The 20,700-nt window shown below is 41.2% G+C and overlaps 1 protein-coding gene and 1 pseudogene across 2 annotated transcripts in view; one reads left to right on the top strand and one right to left on the bottom strand.

Annotated features, from left to right (window-relative positions):
- C1QTNF7 (C1q and TNF related 7) overlaps positions 1 to 20,700 on the top strand; it is a 103,100-nt gene that overhangs the window by 46,365 nt on the left and 36,035 nt on the right. The window contains exon 1 of one of the 2 annotated variants that reach the window (XM_039542722.1): positions 10,064 to 10,171. The exons of the other annotated variant lie outside the window; for it this stretch is intronic. The gene's annotated coding sequence lies outside the window, so the exon portion shown is untranslated. Of the gene's footprint in view, positions 1 to 10,063; positions 10,172 to 20,700 lie in introns of those variants that run through there. 2 annotated transcript variants of the gene reach the window in all.
- LOC120407226 lies at positions 5,115 to 5,353 on the bottom strand (annotated as a pseudogene).

Raw genomic sequence — 20,700 nt, 5'->3', positions numbered from 1 at the left:
CCACACTGTAATATTTTGCAACTATTATCAGAAATAGCAACTACACTTTGTTTTATGATACAAATTATACATCGCTGTTACACTGACAGACCAGCCAACAACAACTTAACAAGAGACAATACAATTGTAATCAAGACAATCCACATATGAAATAGGTATCAAAGAAATGTTAATTAGGCTAGCAATCTCCAACTCATTCACTTTGTATTGATAAGAATCAGAGCATAGTTGCAAAGTGTATTTGTCTTTTTACCTGTATCTTGTTAGAAGTGTATCAATGGAACCCAATTAGCTTTTAGATGCTAATTCCATTTCAAGTCTTAATTGCCTTATATTATGTATGTGTCTATGTCCAGTTAACCTTAAAATCAAAGATGTGACATATTGCAGGAAACTAATAATTGTATCTACATTGTCTTCAGTTTAACTATCTCTGTTATAATGGAGGACCAGTAAATTGCCTTATGTAAATAAGTGTAGCCAGTTTACCTGTGTGTCCGTAGGAAATAGAAGATTAACATCAAAGCAATGGCCTGTAAGCTATCTGCATGGCCTATTCCTCCTTGGAGGAAAGCCCTGGTATGACAATTTCTGTGAGGAGGCTTGTCAGCGGGCTAGAAGAGCTATAAAAGAGAAGCCTGGTCCTTTCCTCTCAACTCTGTTTAAACTTTAACAGGAATGGTTTAAGCCATAGGACTGAGGTCTTCAGGTAGATACCTGGATTACCCTGGAATTCTCAGGAGAAAACTCTAACAGACGCTACACCTGAACTGCCTAGTGGACTATAACCCTTTGAATTGATTCTAGAAAGACTTTTTACAAATCAGCAGCCTGACCATCTCTGCTATGAAACTGACCTATGGACTTTACACACATCTGTATTTGTATTGATCTCTTAACCATTTATAACGCTCTTCTTTCTTCTTCCTTTTTTTTGATAAATCTTAGATTTAGTTATTGAGGCGTGACTGACAATGTGATACTTGGGTAAGATCTGAGATTCATATTGACCTGGAGATAAGTGTCTGATCCTTTGGGATTGGTGAACCTTAAATATGGTGAATCAGGTTTTCAGTAACCTCACACTATACTAGACTTGGTTGTCTAGATGGGAGCCAGCGACTGGAATGGCTAAAGAGGACTGTCTTTGGCTTCTTGTTAACCAGCGTGGAACTACAAAAGCTCTTTTGTTACTGGCTTTGTGAATTTAATTATAGAATAAACCACTAGTTTTGGGGATTGTCTGCCCTATTTCTTGCAGTCTGCCCTGAGTGTGGCATTCTCATTGTGGCCCATGTAGGCACCTGGTCACATACTAGTCTCATAGACCCTGATCCTACATTTCTGGCATGCCTAAAGTCCTACTGAAATCACTTGGAGTTCTGTGTGTGTAACAGAAGCTTGATAGCGTGCCAGAATTCTTCCTCCAAGGCAATTGTTTGTATCTTTCCATAATGGTCAATTCATCTTTGAAGTATTCCATTTGCACCACAAAACATGATACTCCAGTTTCAAATTTGATAATGAATTGTTGGTACTGAAAGATAATGTGTTTTCTTTACAACAAATGAGTCAGTCACTAAAACTGTTATTTCAAGTGTTTAACATTTCATCAGCATTTAACATTGCAATTAGGGAATGCGTCAAGACAATAGCAGCCAGCACAAACCTACCCTTTCATCCAAGTCAAACTTTATATGTATATCTGAACAAAAATAGAGCTTGTATATTCTAAAATGAAAAGAAGAATTTAAAAAGGATAAGTCTGGTTATTACAGAAACCTATGTGCAAGGCTCATTATTTCAAAGTGCTGCAGCAGTGCAGCATTAGCACTTAGTGGAGATGCTACCTACGCTCCCATCGGCATAAGTAATCCACTTCCCTAAAGGCCTGGTCTACACTACACATTTTAACCGAATTTAGCAGTGTTAAACTGAATTAACCCTGCACCCATCCACACAACGAAGCCATTTATATCGATATAAAGGGCTCTTTAAACCGATTTCTGTACTCCTCCCCGACGAGGGGAGTAGCGCTGAAATCGGTATTGCCATGTCAGATTAGGGTTAGTGTGGCCACAATTCGACGGGATTGGCCTCCGGGCGGTATCCCACAGTGCACCATTGTGACCGCTCTGGAAAGTAATCTGAACTCAGATGCTCTGGCCAGGTTGACAGGAAAAGCCCCGCAAACTTTTGAATTTCATTTCCTGTTTGCCCAGCGTGGAGCTCTGATCAGCACAGGTGGTGACGCAGTCCCAAATCCAAAAAGAACTCCAGCATGGACCGTACGGGAGATACTGGATCTGATCGCTGTATGGGGAGACAAATCTGTTCTATCAGAGCTCTGTAACAGAAGACGAAATGACAAAGCATTTGAAAAAATCTCCAGGCTATGATAGACAGAGGCCACAGCAGGGACTCAGCACAGTGCTGCATGACAAGCATAACAGAAAGCCAAAGAATCAAATGGACGCTCATGGAGGGAGGGAGGGGGGACTGAGGACTCCAGCTATCCCACAGTCCCCACAGTCTCCAAAAAGCATTTGCATTCTTGGCTGAGCTCCCAATGCCTGAAGGGTCAAAAACATTGTCCGTGGTGGTTCAGGGTATATCTTGTCAATTTACCCACCTCCCCCCCGTGAAAGAAAAGGGGGAAAAAATCATTTCTCGCCTTTTTTCAATGTCACCGTATGTCTACTGCATGCTGCTGGTAGACGCGGTGCTGCGGCACTGAAGAGCAGCATCCCCTCCTCTTCCTTTCCTGATGGCAGATGGTGCAAAATGGTGGAAAACCGTCCTCATCATCCCGTGAGTGTTCCTGGCTGGCCTCGGTGAGGTCGGCCAGGGGCGCCTGGGTAAAAATGGGAATGACTCCTGGTCATTCCCGGCATATGGTACAAAATGCTTGGTAACCGTCCTCATCATAGCAGCTGGAGGCTGAGCCCCATCAGTCCCCTCCCCTTTCATGTCTAAAGAAAAGATTCTGTACTCCCTGGATTATCATAGCAGTGGGAGGCTGCGCTCCTCTCCCCCGCACCCTTTAATGTCCTGCCTGGACTATCATAGCAGCTGGAGGCTGCCTCCCCCTCATTTTATCTCGCTAAAAAGTCAGTTTTTCTTATTCCTGCATTCTTTATTACTTCATCACACAAATGGGGGGACACTGCCATGGTAGCCGAGGAGGGTTGGGGAGGAGGGAAGCAACGGGTGGGGTTGTTGCAGGGGCACCCCCTAGAACGGCATGCAGCTCATCATTTCTGTGGGATCTCTGGGGCTCTGACACGAAGCGGCTGTGCTCTCTGGTTCTCTAGTACACTTGCCCCATATTCTAGGCAGGACTGACTCTATTTTTAGACAAAACATAAAGAAGGGAATGACCCGGGGAGTCATTCCCATTTTTGTCCATGTGCCCCCGGCCCACCTCAGCGAGGCCAGCCAGGAGCACCCATGGCAGCAGCAGACGGTACAAAAGGATTGATAACCGTCATCGCCAATTTCCAATTGCAAACGGTGCAAAATGACTGATAACCATCATCTCATCGCCAATTTACAATGGCAGATGGTGCAATAGGGATGGTAACCATCTCTGCTACCTTGCAAAGGCAAATGAATGCTGCTGTGTAGCACTGCAGTACCGCCTCTGTCAGCAGCATCCAGTACATACGGTGACAGTGACAAAAGGCAAAACAGGCTCCATGATTGCCATGCTATGGCGTCTGCCAAGGCAATCCAGGGGAAAAAGGGTGCGAAATGATTGTCTGCCGTTGCTTTCATGGAGGAAGGATTGAGTGACGACATTTACCCAGAATCACCCGCGACACTGTTTTTGCCCCATCATGCATTGGGATCTCAACCCAGAATTCCAATGGGCGGGGGAGACTGCAGGAACTATGGGATAGCTACAGGATAACTACCCACAGTGCAACGCTCCAGAAATCGACGCTAGCCTCGGTACATGGACACACACCGCCGAATTAATGTGCTTAGTGTGGCCGCGTGCACTCAACTTTATACAATCTGTTTTAAAAAACCAGTTTCTGTAAAATCGGAATAATCCTGTAGTGTAGACATACCCTAAGAGGCGGTAGCTATGTTGATGAGAAAAACCTTCCCGTCGACATAGCACTGTCTACACCAGCAGTGAGGTTGGTATAACTATGTGCTCAGGGCTGTGGAAAATCCAGACTGCTGAGCAATGAAGTTATATCAACATAAGTTTATAGTGTAGACCAGGGCTCAGAAATAGAGCTTCTAGAAAAGGCACTGCTGATTATCATTTGAGCACCTTTTATACTTTGTTTACTCAAGTGGTCAACATGAATGAGAGAGAGTAATGAAAAGTTTTGTTTTGTTTTCCTCTATAAATATCAGATTTAATTTTTTTTATTAAAGCTAATGTTAAAAAATTATATAGTACACAGGTTAAGAAAAGTGTGTCTGTACATCTGGATATATATGCTTAGATTATCCACAAATACAAAGTTTGTTTTTAAAGTCATAAGATACATATAGTGCATAATCAGCAATAACCCAAATTTAGGTGAATAAATTTAAGAATACAGTTTAGATATTAGCATCCAAAGTAATTGGGTACATCACTCATTAAAAGTTATACAGCGAGTTGGATGTGGAAATATAGCAATGAGTGAAGATTGTCCTTCAGTAATTGAGAATTTAGGGTTGGTTGTCCATTTAGAAAATACAGTCCATGAGGAAAGTATTTCAAACCTTCCTCCTCTTCTGCTCCTATAAACTATTCTTAATCTGGGGGAAACATTTACAGAGACTATTCCCTAAGCTAAAACAGTGACATTTTCTCAAGATGACACAGATGAAAGACTGATCCAAACCACACACTTTTGGAAGGTACACTAATGAGAGCAGTGGGAGCACCTACATAGAATAGACTAAGAAAAGAGTCACTTAAATGGGCTATAAACAACAGTAAAGTAAAATTAAGAAAAGCAGCCCCCACCCCACCCCAGCGACTCCACTAAGAACAAAATACAAATCACTAACCCACAATAAGAAGAAATATATTAACATTACAAACAAGAAAGTAACACAACAATTTTTTTTCACTTTCTTTTAACCAGACTATTCTCCCAAATGGGAGGTGCACCTTTCCTGGAAGCACTGCAATACCAGGTTGATGCATGGAGTGGATGGAGCAAGCTCCTATTCCAGCTCCCTGTTTCAAAAATCCATTTAATAAAAGGTGTTGTTTTGTTTTCCTCTATAAATATCAGATACTAAGAGACAGCCAAATCCTGAGCAAGATTTTGAGCCTATGTAAGACCAGATTCCAGTAGAAGTGGCACAATTTCACTCAGCTGAAAAGCCAAGTCATAACCTGTATGGGGGACCCTAAGGCTCTAAGCTATGGAAAATGCCTATGTGACAACTCTGCACATTCTGGGCCCTGCAGTAACTGTGAGGTTGAGGATGCCTTCCCCCAGCCCTGCTGTACTTCAGTGCATTTTTCTTCCTTTCATTCAGACTTTGCTTCACTTCTGAGTATTTGGCCAATGGTCTCTAGAGTCATCACAGTGTTACCAGAGGACAACCAAAAATACTGTAGCTGTAAGAACCCGCCTGCAATCCTGACACATCTGTGAATGCACATATAATACTTGGTAAAACAGTTGTCACTTTAAATCTAGCAATAACATGCAGACTACTGTCTACTGCTCCTACCCAGACCTGAAGAACAGCTCTGTGTAAGCCCGAAAGCTTGTCTCTCTCACCAACAGAAGTTGGTCCAATAAAAGATATTACCTCACCCACCATGTCTCTCTAATAGCCTGGGACCGACATGGCTACAACAACACAGCATACTGCTCCTGCAGTGAGACAATCACGTACAATGATAGTACAAAACAAAGCCTGCAGAATGCTTTTTCCAGCTTACACAGCTGGGTTATGGATGATGCGGACTTGATTACTGGGAACAAACTAACAGCATGTGCATATGTGCTCAAGGTGCACTGCACACTGAATCATTTCTCTTTACTTAAAGCAGAATCCTTGGATTAACAATAGAAGCACACTTGGGCTCGCTGGCTCTGAAACTGGTTGTGTGCTCCAGATATTTGTACTGAAAATGTAATTATAGAACAGAATCGGATTTGGTTTTCAATAGTGCTTTATTCTGAGACTCTCAAAGTGCTTTACAAGGTATTGGATAAGTGCTAGTGCAGCGACTGTTTAAACAAGCAATTGGCACTCAGTACTAGCACACAAACTTCACTGGATGTAAAAGCTAGCGTACTACAACATTAGGGCCAGTTCTTGAAACCTGAATTCGTAAGCAGTCCTGTTTTGTTTAACATTGTTCATGCAAACTACATCTCAAACACTCTACATACTAAAAGTAAATAAAAATACAGCTATGAAGCTGAATGAAAAATAATAGCACAGTTAAATTAAAATGCATGAACAAGGTAGAAAAGATATGTTTGCTGATGACTGAGGGATTGTGTAGCACTTAAGTTTCAACACTACCTAGGCTGACGGGAGAGGTTCTCTGCCCTGAGCGGTGGTAGATAGGTCAACGGAAGAATTCTTCTGTCAGCCTAGTGCTATCTACTCCAGGGTTTAGGTCATCTTAACTGCAATGTTCAGGAGTGTGGATCTTTCACACTCCTGAATGACATATCTGGATCAACCTCACTTTCTAGTGTAGACCAGACCTTAATAAAGAGGAAGAGTCTAGGCAGAGTGACTCAGGAAGACTGTTCTAGATGTCAGGAGCTGCAGAAGAGAAGGCTCTTGCACTAGCAGTGGCAAGACTAGGTGAAGGGGCTGAGAGGAGTGAGAGCAGAGCTAGGGGAGTGAAGGGGAGATCTGAAACAAGATCCATTAGGTAGTGTAGGGCTAGCCCATGAAAAGTGAAAAACAAGGTAGGAACCTTTGAACTGGATCCTGAAATGAATGGCAACCAGCGGAGTAATTTGAGGCTAGGGATGATGGTGGTGTACTTCGTTGTATGTCTAAGAAGGAAGACAGCAGGATAGGCAATATAACTGGAGTGTCGAGAATGGAGATGCGGGGTGGGAGCACACTGAGAGAGGATTTGCAATAGTCCCTGTGAGAGTTAATGAAGGCATGGATGATGAATTGATCAGTAATGGAATTACCCCAGGACTTGGGAAGTGTCGCAGGTTTGGCAATACAAAGACTTGCTCTGTGAGGCAATAAGGGTATCAGGAGTATTACGTTTGTCACCTATTCTTCTTTAAAAGTGCCAGAGGACCTTTGGGTCAGATTCTTAGCTGGTGTGACTCTATTTATCTCAAAGGAATTAGGCTGATTTACACCATTTGAAAACATGGCCCTTCAATTTCTACCTCAGTAGTCAATGGAAAAGGGTGAAAAGGACAGTGGTTTGTTTGTCTGTCTCATCCCTCTAGTGCAGCACTGTGGTGCCACTGCTGGGTATAAGCCCACTTCTTACTGGGCGACTTGAACCCAGGACCATCTGAGATGATTTTCCTGTGTTGAGATAGTTATTTGTATCCATGCCAGTTTTAAAGTAACCTCCTAGCTTAAGAAGTATTGATTAGCCTAAAAAGCCAACAGTTTTAAATATACTTGTATTTCAACACATACATTCAGTGACTTATTGCATTTTGCTTTTTAAAACGAGTAGGCAGATAAGAAGAGAAAGAGAGAAGCACTGGAAAGTGATGAAAGAGGAAGGGTTGAAATGAGGAGACTCTTAAAACTCAAAATTTACACAGTTTAAGAGAGGAAGTGGATATAAATGGAAACTACATTGGGGAGTGAGAACTCTTCTCTCATTCAACTCAATATATCATTGTTCAATAGCCAGCTACAACTGGAAAAGGAATTTCAATTACAAATAAACCAGGCTTTGAAGTTGTGCCTGTGTTTTAATGTCTTCAATAAAGTTTACAAATAAAAAAGAGACCATGACTGAACTTCAAAGAAGACCACGACAATCCAAATTTAAAATGTTTAGAAAGTTGTGGAGACCCTTTGACAACATTAAAGTCATGTCAGGTACTGGACGATTGAGCTCCTTGTAATTTTTCATTTTAATTTTTTTCTCAACAAAACATGATCTTTTTCTGAAACTGGAAATGTCCATAAAAGCTTTCAGTTTCTTTAAAAAATTCTGTTTTTTCATTAAACCCAGAAATTTTGAAATGTTGATGTTTTGAAATTTGGAGTTTTGTTTTTGCTTTTCCCCTTTCTCTTTTTTGCCACTGAATACAGTAGAATAAATGAGGACCAGCTGTTCTTTCTTTTTTCATTTATTTTCTTTTGCAATTCTGTAGTTTATCAAAACTTCCTCAACTCTGGAAAAGTTACAGAGCATCAAAAGGGAAAAGAAGTGGTCGGAAAGACCCTGGGGTATCATTAAATCTGTTATATTCACTGGTAACATGAAAAGGTGGAAAACACCAAAAAACAAACATTTCAACATTGGAAAAAGTTTTGTTAACATTTTTTAAAATCTTTGTCAAACTGTTTTTCCTTTTTTGATCAGTTCTACAGTACAGTGAATGCAGGAGTTCTGCCTTCTACTTTTAGATGAGAATTGTCATTTGGATTGATTTTTCCCAAACCCTGAAAAGATGAATAAATGTTATGTATAATAATTTTGTAGTTTAATGTTCTTCTTGTGATTTTTTTTTTGGTGTGTATATCAAAAATGTACCAGGTAGTTTGCAACCAAATACATTTATCCTATAAGCTTCATTGCTACTTATGTGCCCTACCAGAGTGGTAGCTATGTGAAACAAGATATCAGAATGCTAACATAAAGAGACTTCTCTTCTCACATCAAAGGGGATCATGCCTCTAATGTCAAGGATGAAGAAAGATTCTGATGTGACCTCATCTTGCTCTTGGATAAACTATCACCAGAGGGGTCACTTTAAGAATCAAACATACCAAACACAGTGAATGAAAATAAAGAAAATCAGTGGCTACAAGAACAACTTCAATGGCATGTTTCACCTTTAAGAATTATTAACATGAGTTAGGGTTTGTAGGATTGAGGCTAAAACGGGTGTGTTGTTCAGCACCAAAGGAATTAGTAGACAGTAAAGATATAAAGGGAGGGTCAGAATACATTCTTGCTTATAAAAACAATTACTATTACAGAAATGATGTTTTCCTTACTCCTTTATTTATATTATATTGTATACTGGAAGGCAAATCTCACTGAACAGGCAACTGAAAGACTAATATTTAAAATGAGGAACTGACCTGGAACGTTTTAATACCATTTGCCCATTATTTTTTGCATATCTTCCCTTGATCTGGGTTATTGGCTTTTGCTTGATACAGTCTAACCATTGCTCCACTGGCACTTGCTCCAAATGCTTGTCTTGTTGTTTATAGCTATTTTTGAAATGGCAAACAAACAAAAAGAGAGAAAATGGAAAAAAACGTCATTTTTGGAGGAAGGAGAAATCTGTAAAAGGCTGCTTGCTCCCAGGCTATGTATGATATCATGAATGCCACGTTTTAGTCTGGGATGCATTTACTGGCTAAGATATTGAAACTCTTAGAAAATCAAGGTTTATAACAGAAAAGCAAAAGTAACCTGTTTAAGAATATTAATGAGAATAAACAGAAGGCGCAGAATCTGAAAACCCTAGGGCTTGGGTATTTGTGAAATCAAAGAGAGAAGGTTGTTGCATTTGTGAACACAATAAAAGCTGAAAACATGCACAATGCAGTTACCCCAGTGTGTCTCTGCAGGAAGTAGCGTTCATATAACTTACCAATGTTTAAAATGTCATACCACAGTTCCTATGCTAAAATTGTTCATTCTTATGTTACTGCTCAAATATGCACTGAGGAGAAGGCCAACAGATATAGTCGATTTATTCTAGTTGCCAAGGTCAAGGATTCTTTTTTTGATTCAGCCAGCAGGGAATTCTTTCCTCAGTAACAACCGATAGACTGTCTGCTTTGCATTCTGTTGTCAGTGTGCACCACTGATAAAAAAACCTGGAAAAAAAAACGTATGTGAGAATATTTTTAAAGGGGAATCAGGAAATTATTTATCAGTGTGAAGCACCAGAGAGTTCTGTATAGTCTTCAATGCCAAAGTTAGGGGGTTTACAGCACAACATCTGCATTCACTATAATTCAGAGACTCCAGCTGCTGGAAGCTCTTGCAAGGCATGTAAGTAAAGGGCTTCATTTCTCTGAAGCAAACTTTCTTTATTCTCTTGCCTCATAAAGATGCTCAAGCAACCCAAATTTCAAATGGGTTTGGTTATGTTATGTCTGTTTTTATCTGGCAGTGTTGCACTGAATAATGCATGCCCGTGTGCATGATAAATAACTTGCCTATTCTAAGAATGAATTGCATGTGAACTATGATAGGAGCAGAGACTGTACGCTGATCAGTCTCTCTTTTCTTTTAAGTCCACTGAGAGCTCTGTTCTCCATTTGTGATCTGAATGGAGAATGATTCCATTTCTTTGATTCTGTACCATGTTTTCAAGGAAAATGTGAAGCTGACAGCAACATTTAAAACCTGTGTAAATAAGAGTGATTGGTAGAAAGCAAGTGTTCACAGAAATGTCAGAGTCCAGTAGCATTGTATGAACTACATTGAACAAGGGCTGTTGGTGTGATTTACATGTTATAGCCATTAGGTTTGGGTGGGCACTGACCAGCAAAAAGAATATGAAAAGGCATATCAGACACTTTTGGATGGTTGATAAAAGCTCGTCTCATTTTTCTTGTTCGTATTTAAGTTCTGAAGTAGTCATTGTTGTGGAGTCATTTGAGGGGTATGTTTTTTGTTGCTCTTCCAGCTTCCAGATTCAGCATAGTGCAGTCACATATTTTATTAACATTGAGGCAGATCCCACAGTTCCTCCATATTCTTAACTCGGGGCAAAATTCCACTTACTTCAATATGCCAATATGCAGGGTCTGGCCTGTTCTTGTACTGATTTCATACCTGCAGATAGTACAAAGTGTGACTGATGAACCATAGTTGTGTCCAAAGGTTCCCAAAACTAAATGTCTTTATTAAGCAGGGCAGATTTAATTTCATGTGAAGTCAAAAGTTCAGTGGTTCATCAGAAACCTGTCGAAAACTTCAGGATGTCTCCTCTCACTCAAACAGACTCCCAACTCCCCGCAGCTTTGCTAAAGCACCCTGTCCTTCCGACTTTCATCTCTCCTTCCCTCCCAGTGCCCATCTATCAGTATCTTCAGAGAGGCCTCTCCCTCTATTCCTGCAACACTCTGAAAGGCACAAGGCCCTGGAAATCTGGCATCTTCCCACCTGGTGATACTGGTTATCATTATTTATCATTTATGTTACCACAGTGACCCATTGTACAAAGTGCTCTGCAGATGCAAAGAGATTGCCCTTGCTTCAAAGAGCTTGTTGCCATTCCCAGTCCTTCCACAAACCTTAGTTTCCTCTCTCTCTCTCTCCCCCTATGACTTTTCTTTGCTTTTAGAGACAGGGAAGTTATGGGGATGAAGTACAATTGCCTGATCCAAAGAATACTGAAGTCAATGGAAAGACACTCTGACTTCACTGAGGTTTGAATAAGGGCTCCAAATGTATAGATGGGTCTACTGGAGAGCTGAGGTTGAAGGTAAAGCTGAGGAGAGTTGAAGTTGAAGGTAAAACTCTCTTTGACTTCAGTGGGAACAGGATGCGGCTCAGTGTGAGAAAGCTAGCAGGGTGGGAACAGTAGCATATTAGATGGTTATAGGGATAAGAAGGAGTTATTGGATAGAGGTGGGGATGCCAGAAGATTCACAGGGAAGACAGAAGTCTCAGTCATTCAGGGAGTAGCGGAAAATGTTCACAAATGTTCTGAGTGTGAGAAAACATTCAGGTTCAACTTGAACATGAGATTCTTTTATTTTCCTTTCTTGCTCAGTTTCGTGGCCAACTCATCCCTAGTCAGAAAAACGTTACTCCTCTCAGAACATAGGTTGTATTTTCAGAATTTGTGTGTGTTCATGTGTTTTATTAGTTTCTTGGCAGCAAATACATCTTCTGAGCAGAAAAAACTTTCTGAAACTTTCATAGTCTATTACTTTGATGCAGCAGATGTCTATGATAAGCAGATGGTTATAGCTTTGGATTTTTATTAACATCTTCAAATATTCTGCTGTGTATTTTTTTTATAAGCAGGAATGTATAGGGACTCACCATACAGAATTGATCCAGTGAATGAAGAGCATCTATGTCTGGGTGCATGATGTCATTTCCTAGCCCACAAACTCATAAACCACATGTCATCTAAGAGGTTTTGTTGTGGGCTATTTTTGCCCCATTACTCAATGTGTGTAACATTTTCAATTTAGAAACTGAGTGCCAAATTCTGTTTTCAGATGCACGAGTCTGGTGCAAGCTTAGTCAATGCAAGCAAGCAAAGTGAGGAGTGAGTGGAGTTTCAGCAGTATAACTGCAGACTGAATTTTGACTCTGATGTATATGTAGTAAAAAGGCTGAAATTTCATCACTGCAAAATTTCTTTGACAAAATAATGCATTGCCTGTGGCAATACCTAAGACATGTTTGCATTTTTATTCTAAAACCTTATTTTCAAGAGCTGTGGTATCTATGAAATCTGCTCGGTGAGTAATCTGAGAATGTAAGATCTTAGCCTAGAAATAGATTTTGGAACATAAATTGGAAATATACGGGTGAGATCCTGGCCCTACTGAAGTCCTTTCTCCTTCCCACTCTTCCCCCACTTTCAGACTTAAACAGGGTTGTTGGGGTATTTTTGGAACTCTGCAGACAGCCTGTGATGTGAGAATATTGTTTAAAACTGAATTAGTTAATTTTAGGAACAGATTATTGCACATGTACAGTATATTTTTAAATAAAAAATAACAAGAATTGTTACCAACATGGATTTAATATGCATGGAAGGCACTAGTATTGACCTGCTGGAGCATAAGAACCTCATTCTGATTAATGGTTTGGAATTTTTCAATTACAATGCCATCAGGACTTCATACAATAGAAAGCTGATACTGTCTCTTGCTGATAATTGCTTCCTGCAGGGATTTTTGCATCTTTCTCTTGAACAGCTGGGACTGGCCATTGTCTCAGACAGGGTACTGGCCTAGACCAACTGTTGGCTTTTCCCAGTGTGGCAATTCCTGTGGGGTTTTGGGGTTTTTTGGAAGCATTAAGTTCTATTTTGTGTCTGATACTGTAGGGAAAAAAATATAAATAAAAACAGATCTAAGTAGGTTTCGTCCTGATGGCCCACAATGACTATTATTACTAGATGACACAAAGGGTTAGGAATTTATATACCAAGTGGGAGAGAGTTGGCTGAAATATGAGACTTTTGGGATGCTTTTCTCTTTTAAATTGTGACTGTTTAAAGGCTGTGAACATGGTAATGCACTAAAAATTCCAGGTGGCACTCTGCTACCTGACAGCAACATTGTTTACAGAAAGGATCTTTTAAATAAATCCTCTTAACCTATTTTTGGGGGCGTGCCAAGCTTCTTTCACATCAGTTGGCATTCTAACAGATTAGGTCAAAATTCTGATCACTGTGTAGAGCCCTAATAATAATAATAGGAGATATACCAATCTCCTAGAACTGGAAGGGACCTTGAAAGGTCATTGAGTCCAGCTCCCTGCCTTCACTAGGCAGGACCAATTTTTGCCCCAGATCCCTAAGTGGCCCCCTCAAGGATTGAACTCACAACCCTGGGTTTAGCAGGCCAATGCTCAAATCACTGAGCTATCCCTCCCCCCCAACTGCCTTATTGCACAGGTATCTATTTTAGGTATGCGTATGACCCCCCTCCCATTTCTGTAGTATTTGAGCACCTCATAATCTTTATTGTATCTATTCTTATAACATCCCAGAGTTTGCAGATGGGAACTGAGGCAAGACTAATTGTTATGCCAAAAAACTCCCTGGAGGGAATAGGGATTTGAATCTGGGTCTTCTGAATCCCCAGCTAGCACCCTAACCATTGGATCATTCTTCCTCTAGGTATAGCATGCTCTGAGCATCATTGGAACTACCAATAACCTCAGTGGGAGTCAGCACTATCACTTGATTTTCGGGGCCCTGTTTGAAGTGAGACAGGGGGCTTGGTAACTAGGCAGAGCTGGGTAACTTGCATGGCACTTCAGGTGGGCATCTTGGATCTGCTTTTGTTTTCTTAGGGAGTGGATTCAGAGGGTTTGCCTCTGGGGAAGATTATGCCCCCAAAATTCATCCAGCGTTCTCTGCTATGGTGAATGTTGTCATCATACAAAACATTCTCCCCCAGAATCTAATGGTCTTTGGAGGATCTTGGCTCATGAAGAAGCTGTCAGATGGAGTGTGGAGGCCCAACATAGCATCACAGCAGCTGGGGAGAGGTGTGGTTAGTGGGATCCCTGTGGTAGGCAGAGTGACAGACAGTCCTGTTGACTTCTCCATACTGCTATGACAAGATTTGTTCTGCACTCACTCTAGTCTGATGCCTCCTATTAGTGCTCTCAAGTCAACTGAGGGCTCTTAGACAAATTCTGCAGTTTCATTTTGGATTACTTTGAACTTCTAATAAATCTAAATGCCCATTTTGTTTGCAAGCTTGGTGTGAAAGACAATTAAGTCCCACCAGGTCTACAAAGAGTTCCATGAATCTGCTCACTGTGTGGCACTTCACTTCCTGTGGGTTTTCCCATGGGAGGGGCAAAATGACCATCTAGTATCTCAGCCTTCAGAAGGAGCTTTTCAGTGTAGGATTTAGCCACATGAACTCTTCCAACTTTTAATTAACTTTGCTTGTTAATTAAACAATTACATCACGCTAAAAACTCCTTACAGAGTTTCACCTTCAGATAAGCCTGCTATCCTCTGTTGTGGCTAGGTTTTAGGTATTTCCTTCTTGGGGTGCTGGAGTATTTTCTAGATTATTAGTGTCTTTTTCCTAGAGTGTCTCTGTATTACATATTATAGCAGTGCATCATTTCCCTGTAGTTTTGAGAATCAGTATCTTTTGCGTTGGTGTTCAGCACGGCTCTTGAAGTTCACGTGGTAATGCAGACTTCATGCTTGGCTAGTTTTTGCTTCATATGGCTTCTACCATCTTGTCTACATTGCTGCCAGTGTTTTCTATCACCTCCACAGGGACACCAGATGCATCTAATGGCTCCATCTTCAGTTTCCAAACTGAAACAAACCATGGAAAGCAGCCATGTGTTGTTAGGATGCTGGCGGGGGGCGAGAATGGGGGAAGAGGGAGGGAGATTGAGCAAGAAACAATCAGTTCACTCATTGAGAATTTGCGTTGTCTCAAATAGTCACTTTTGTCCCTATTTTTTCTACACCTAATTATAATATTTAACTATAACTGAAGAAAAGAAAAGAACACTTTGAAAACAAGTGCTAGTATGTAGTGAGGGACAGTAGACTTTGTTTCCAACTGAAGAAATAATACAAGCGGGAAGAAGAATTTAAATGCAAAATAAGCAGGCTGCGACCATTCAAAAATAAGCAAAAAGCCAGACGCATGTTCCTACCACAATCATGCATAAGCAGATACAAGGTATAATGTACTAGTGTAACCTCACAGCACAGCAGTTCTCCCAAACTGAACACTAACAGGAATAAAAGTACCATCTCAAAAAAGATACACTGGCATTAGAAAAGGTTCAGAGAAGGGCAACTAAAATGATTAGGGGTTTGGAACAGGTCAGTCCCATATGAGGAGAGATTAAAGAGGCTAGGACTTTTCAGCTTGGAAAAGAGGAGACTAAGGGGGGATATGACAGAGGTATATAAAATCGTGAGTGGTGTGGAGAAAGTGAATAAGGAAAAGTTATTTATTTGTTCCCATAATATAAGAACTAGGGGCCACCAAATGAAATTAATGGGCAGCAGGATTAAAACAAATAAAAGGAAGTTCTTCACACAGCGCACAGTCAACTTGTGGAACTCCTTGCCTGAGGAGGTTGTGAAGGCTAGGACTATAACAGGGTTTAAAAGAGAACTAGATAAATTCATAGAGGTTAAGTCCATTAATGGCTATTAGCCAGGATGGGTAAGGAATGGTGTTTTTAGCCTCTGTTTGTCAGAGGGTGGAGATAGATGGCAGGAGAGAGATCACTTAGAATATCAGGGTTAGAAGGGACCTCAGAAGGTCATCTAGTCCAACCCCCTGCTTAAAGCAGGACCAATCCCCAGACAAATTTTTATCTCTGTTTCCTAAATGGCCCACTCAAGGATTGAGCTCACAACCCTGGGTTTAGCAGGCCAGTGTTCAAACCACTGAGCTATCCCTCCCCAGTTGATCATTACCTGTTAGGTTCACTCCCTCTGGGACACCTGGCATTGGTCACTGTCAGTGACAGGATACTGGGCTGGATGGACCTTTGGTCTGACCCAGTATGTTCTTCATATAGTCTTATGTTCTTAGCTCTTAATTCCATTAGCTGTGTTTCCAATGTTGAGTAGTTATTTTGATTTGGGCTTCATAGCATAGCTGATTTTTTCCATTTATAAGGATTCATCTTGTAAATTGTCACAGGGATTCATAGTACATGCACTGAGCAGCACAATCAGGCTGGAGTGTTGGAGTATATTCCCTTGTTTGTTTTTCACTATGATTATTCCAGCTGTTTTTTGTCACTGACTTTTTCCAAGTGTAACCCCCCATCCCGTTCACCATTCCACTATGAGGTTGTTCAAGATAGCAGTGTTGCCAACTCCCATGATTTTGTCATGGGACTTATGATAATTATTCTTTTCCTTAAAGTCCAAGCTCCTGGAATCAAGTGGATATGTGATGATTTCAGCCTTCATTCTTAAAGAAAAAGTAAGTTTCTAGCCCTCCAGGCTGTGGAGAAAGCTTCAAAATGTGAGCCCGGTGCACCCTAAAGGCTCAAACAGAAGAAAGCGAAAAGAACACCAGATCTATTAGTTTTACATGATCTTATAATTTTAAAGCCAATCTTACAATTTTTGGTGAGCCTGACTCACGATTTTTCAACATTTTAACATTTTCATCCGAATACCAGTCAAAAGGGGACCCTACCCAGCCCAGTGAAAATGAACAAGTGAGCGAGGGTGGGGGAGAGTGAGCAGGGCCTCAGAGAAGGGGCGGGGCAAAGGTGTTCATTTTTTTTGGTCAGAAAGTTGGCAAACCCAACCTTGTGGTTTTTTGCACAACTTTGGGAAACCAAGCCTGAGGCTCCTCAGTGTGCTCTGCATTGTGTGTTAATGTGTATTCATCCCAGACCAGACCCACTGAGACAAATCACCAGGAACAAAGTTGTATTCCATAAGGAAACACAGAATAGGATTATTCAGAATAGGAGTCCAGCAGCCTCCTCGCTGCTTGCTTGCTTGATGCTCCCAGCTTCAGTCAGTGCTGAGACTTTCTGTTGGAAGGGCAGAGGGGGCTTCCTGGCAGGAACCAGGGAGCTCTCATACCATGTAGTAGTTTGTAGTCAACAACTTGTAGTTCCCCCTGCTGCTGAAGAACCCTGGATGTTGGGCTACACCAGTTTAGTGGTTAATAGCAATGCCACAACCACAGTGAGTAAATTTGGAGTGTCCAACAGGGAGCTGTGTTGGTGGCTAAGATTTATGCTATGCTACTAAGCAGTGTGCTCAGACGAGAAATATTTATAAATAAGTAAGTACAGCAGTGAAGAATGGAGCTCAGCTAATAAGAGGCTGTGAATGATATTTTCAATTGTTCTGTCCTTCTCAGACATTAAAATAATGTGAAGAGTTCACAAACTAAATGCTATACTAGATGCTAGAGAGGAAGAATGGCCTTGTTTATGGCAATGAGCTCGGACTCAAGAAGACGGGGGTCAATTCCTATTTCTGCCACAGATTTCCTCTCTGACCTTAGGCAAAGTCACTTAATCTTTCTGTGCCTCAGTTCCCCGTGAATAACAGTAGGGGAACAATGTTGCCTTTCTCCCACCCTTTGACTGTCTTGTCTATTTAGATAAAAGATACAGAAGAGCCTGTGGGAGTTGGAGGTGCAGGGCTATCTAGAGAAGAAAATTGGAGTTTTTAGGCGGACAGGGCTAGATGAAGGATGGAGCTGTATAAATAATGGAGGAAATCCATGTGGTACCTGGAGTTTCTCCAGAGAGGCTGGGTTGCCAAACCACATCAGAAAGTACCAAATAAATGAATAATGAAAAATCTTACACAGATAAAACATAAAGCCAGCTGTGTGATGTGCCAAGGGACCTCTGAAAAAAATAACACTTTAAAACCTTGCTTAAAAGAGGCCAGCCCTGGGACTCTTCTAATGTCAGGAAGAAGCATCAGAGACACAGGAGCAAAAGTACAAACACTTCATCTTGCTAGACCTCTGAAAAAAGTCTCTATGGATCTGCAAACCTAAGAGGGAATATAGTGTAGGGTGCCTAAGGTTTGGTGAGATACTTGGGAGTCGAGCCCTTGAGAGATTCCAAATTTAAACCACAATCACCATAAAGCACATTACAGCAAACAAATAAACCCTGATTCTACTAATTTTCAGGTTTTATCTGGGTTCTTCCAACAACTGCATGAGTAGGTGGTTACCTGCAGTATTACTATTCTTATGTATTACCTAGTTCAAGTGTTTTATTAACTATTCAGCCCTGCTGCAAATTGTTGAAACTAGGTTTTTGTCTTGTTAGGCCACACAGGGAAAATGCTTCCCCAAATGCACATTTCAAATGATGGAGGTGTGCACAAAGAAATTTTGAATTGCAGGCATTGGAGAGAAGGCATTTTTCATCTCAGGTTGCACAGCCATTGCTGGATACTGGAGATTGCAACAGCTCCTGCGACATGGGAGGCAATGGCCAGTGGTTCTCTGCAGCAGTGGATTCACTGTCTGGCTCCCAATCAGCTGTGCTCCTCAATGCTCAGTGTGGACTCTCCACATCCTGTCCCCTAGCTTTTGCTGTGGAATTACACTGTCTTCTGCACCTGGAGAGAGGAGTGAAACAGAACTTTCCTTTATGAGATTAGATAGGTTTCTTCGATTTGCTGACATGTTCAAGCATTTGCTGCAGCTGTCAGTGAGGTATCTTTTGCTTCAGACTGGATTTACTTTAAAACCAATTAGCCTGATCCATCTAGATGCTGATGATTACTGAAGATGTAGTGTTAGCATTACCAGGATCTTGCATTGCTTTGAAATCAGTGCTGGACTCTTAGCTGTTGGCTGTTGTTTGTGAAGGGTTCTTGGAGTAAGAACAGACAATCCATCCAGAAGACATGCATAAATGATCAAGTGTTTGAATCTAAGTCATCCAACAGAGATGACTGTTACTTCCAGGCCACCTGCTAATACAATTCCCAAGTCACAGATTGATAAAAAAGGGTTTGACTGGTAGAAAGCAGTGAACAGAAAGGAGGAGTGAGAAAACAACATTGCTGATAAATGAGCAGGATGGCTGGACGCTGGTGGAGCAATAATTCAAGAAGCACCCAAAGGAACTGCACTGACAAGGCCAGCGGGAGGAAATGGCTGTTTTGTTTACTGGGGCATAAGACAAATGACAGCAAGCTCAATGCATTTGGCAATGGATATCATGTATTGCCAGTACACTAGGAATGAAAGTATTAACCCTTTTGGAATCGCTTTAATACCTCAAGTAAAATAAACCATCGGCAGGGCTGTGAGCAGGAGAAGATTGCCAATGGTTTTTATGTTTTGCCCTTTGATTTAACAATAAAAGAAAATCATGCCAGGTCAGGTCCTTAATTGCACAGATTTCCTGCCTTCTTTGGCCTGTCTTACAGGGTGGGTGTGTAAGTAAAAAGGTGAGGGAGCCTCTTCATCCCCTGCAAACAGTCAGGCAAGACACCTCCATGAAGCCTGATTCATCACTGCCTTGCACTCTGTGTTGTCACTTACACCCGTGCAAAGGGAGTGCAAAATGCTACTAGCCTCGCATGGCACACTCAGGTATAAATGACTACACAAGGGGAACGCAACAGTGACTTGGACCCACAGTGCACAGGTGTGTGCTGGGAAGTGCAGCCAGGAAATGCACCAGCCTGCACAGCAAATCCACAAAAGGGTAAAGTATGTATGTTAGGAGAGTGCCTAGGTCCCCAGCCCAGCTAGCATATACACTCCCTGCAGGAGTAAAGCACAAGCAAAAAGCTGTATGTTGTTCATTCCCGTGTCCCAGGCCTCTTGGAGAAATCTCACCTCCATGAACAGGATTCCTCAAGGAGACAAACAGCTCTGTCCCAGGGCAGGAGTTGGCCTTTTGTATTTTTGAACAATAATAGTTTCAAGCAACACAAATCTTCTGTCACTGAAATCTTTTTCAGATTCTTGTGCAGAGTCTTAGAGTTGAAGACAACATCACCTCCTACCTCTCCCCATTTCGTCCCACTGTTCCTTTCATTTTCTTCTCACTCTCATATTTGTGTCTTCTTCCATGCTATTCCTCTGGGCAGAGACCATGTCTATAGTTATGTCTTGTAGAGCAAAGAATTCACTGTCAGTTTAGAGCCAAAAGTGAGCTATTCTGTCTTCCTTACAAAACTGATATACACAAAACTCTGGTCTGTTGGTAATAATGTATTTTTATATTGGCAACTTGGTAATAATATTCAAAATAGTAGAGTTACAGCAAATGTGCGGATGGGGGAGAGTTAAATGTTATTAGAAGTAGTTTTACTTAAAAATCAGGTATATAACAACTGTTTAGGTAACAAATGATCATGT

The sequence above is a fragment of the Mauremys reevesii genome, linkage group 5 (assembly GCF_016161935.1).
Source record: "Mauremys reevesii isolate NIE-2019 linkage group 5, ASM1616193v1, whole genome shotgun sequence".
NCBI lineage: Eukaryota > Metazoa > Chordata > Testudines > Geoemydidae > Mauremys > Mauremys reevesii.
Note: the sequence above shows the minus strand (reverse complement) of the source record. Positions and strands in the feature narration are given on the sequence as shown.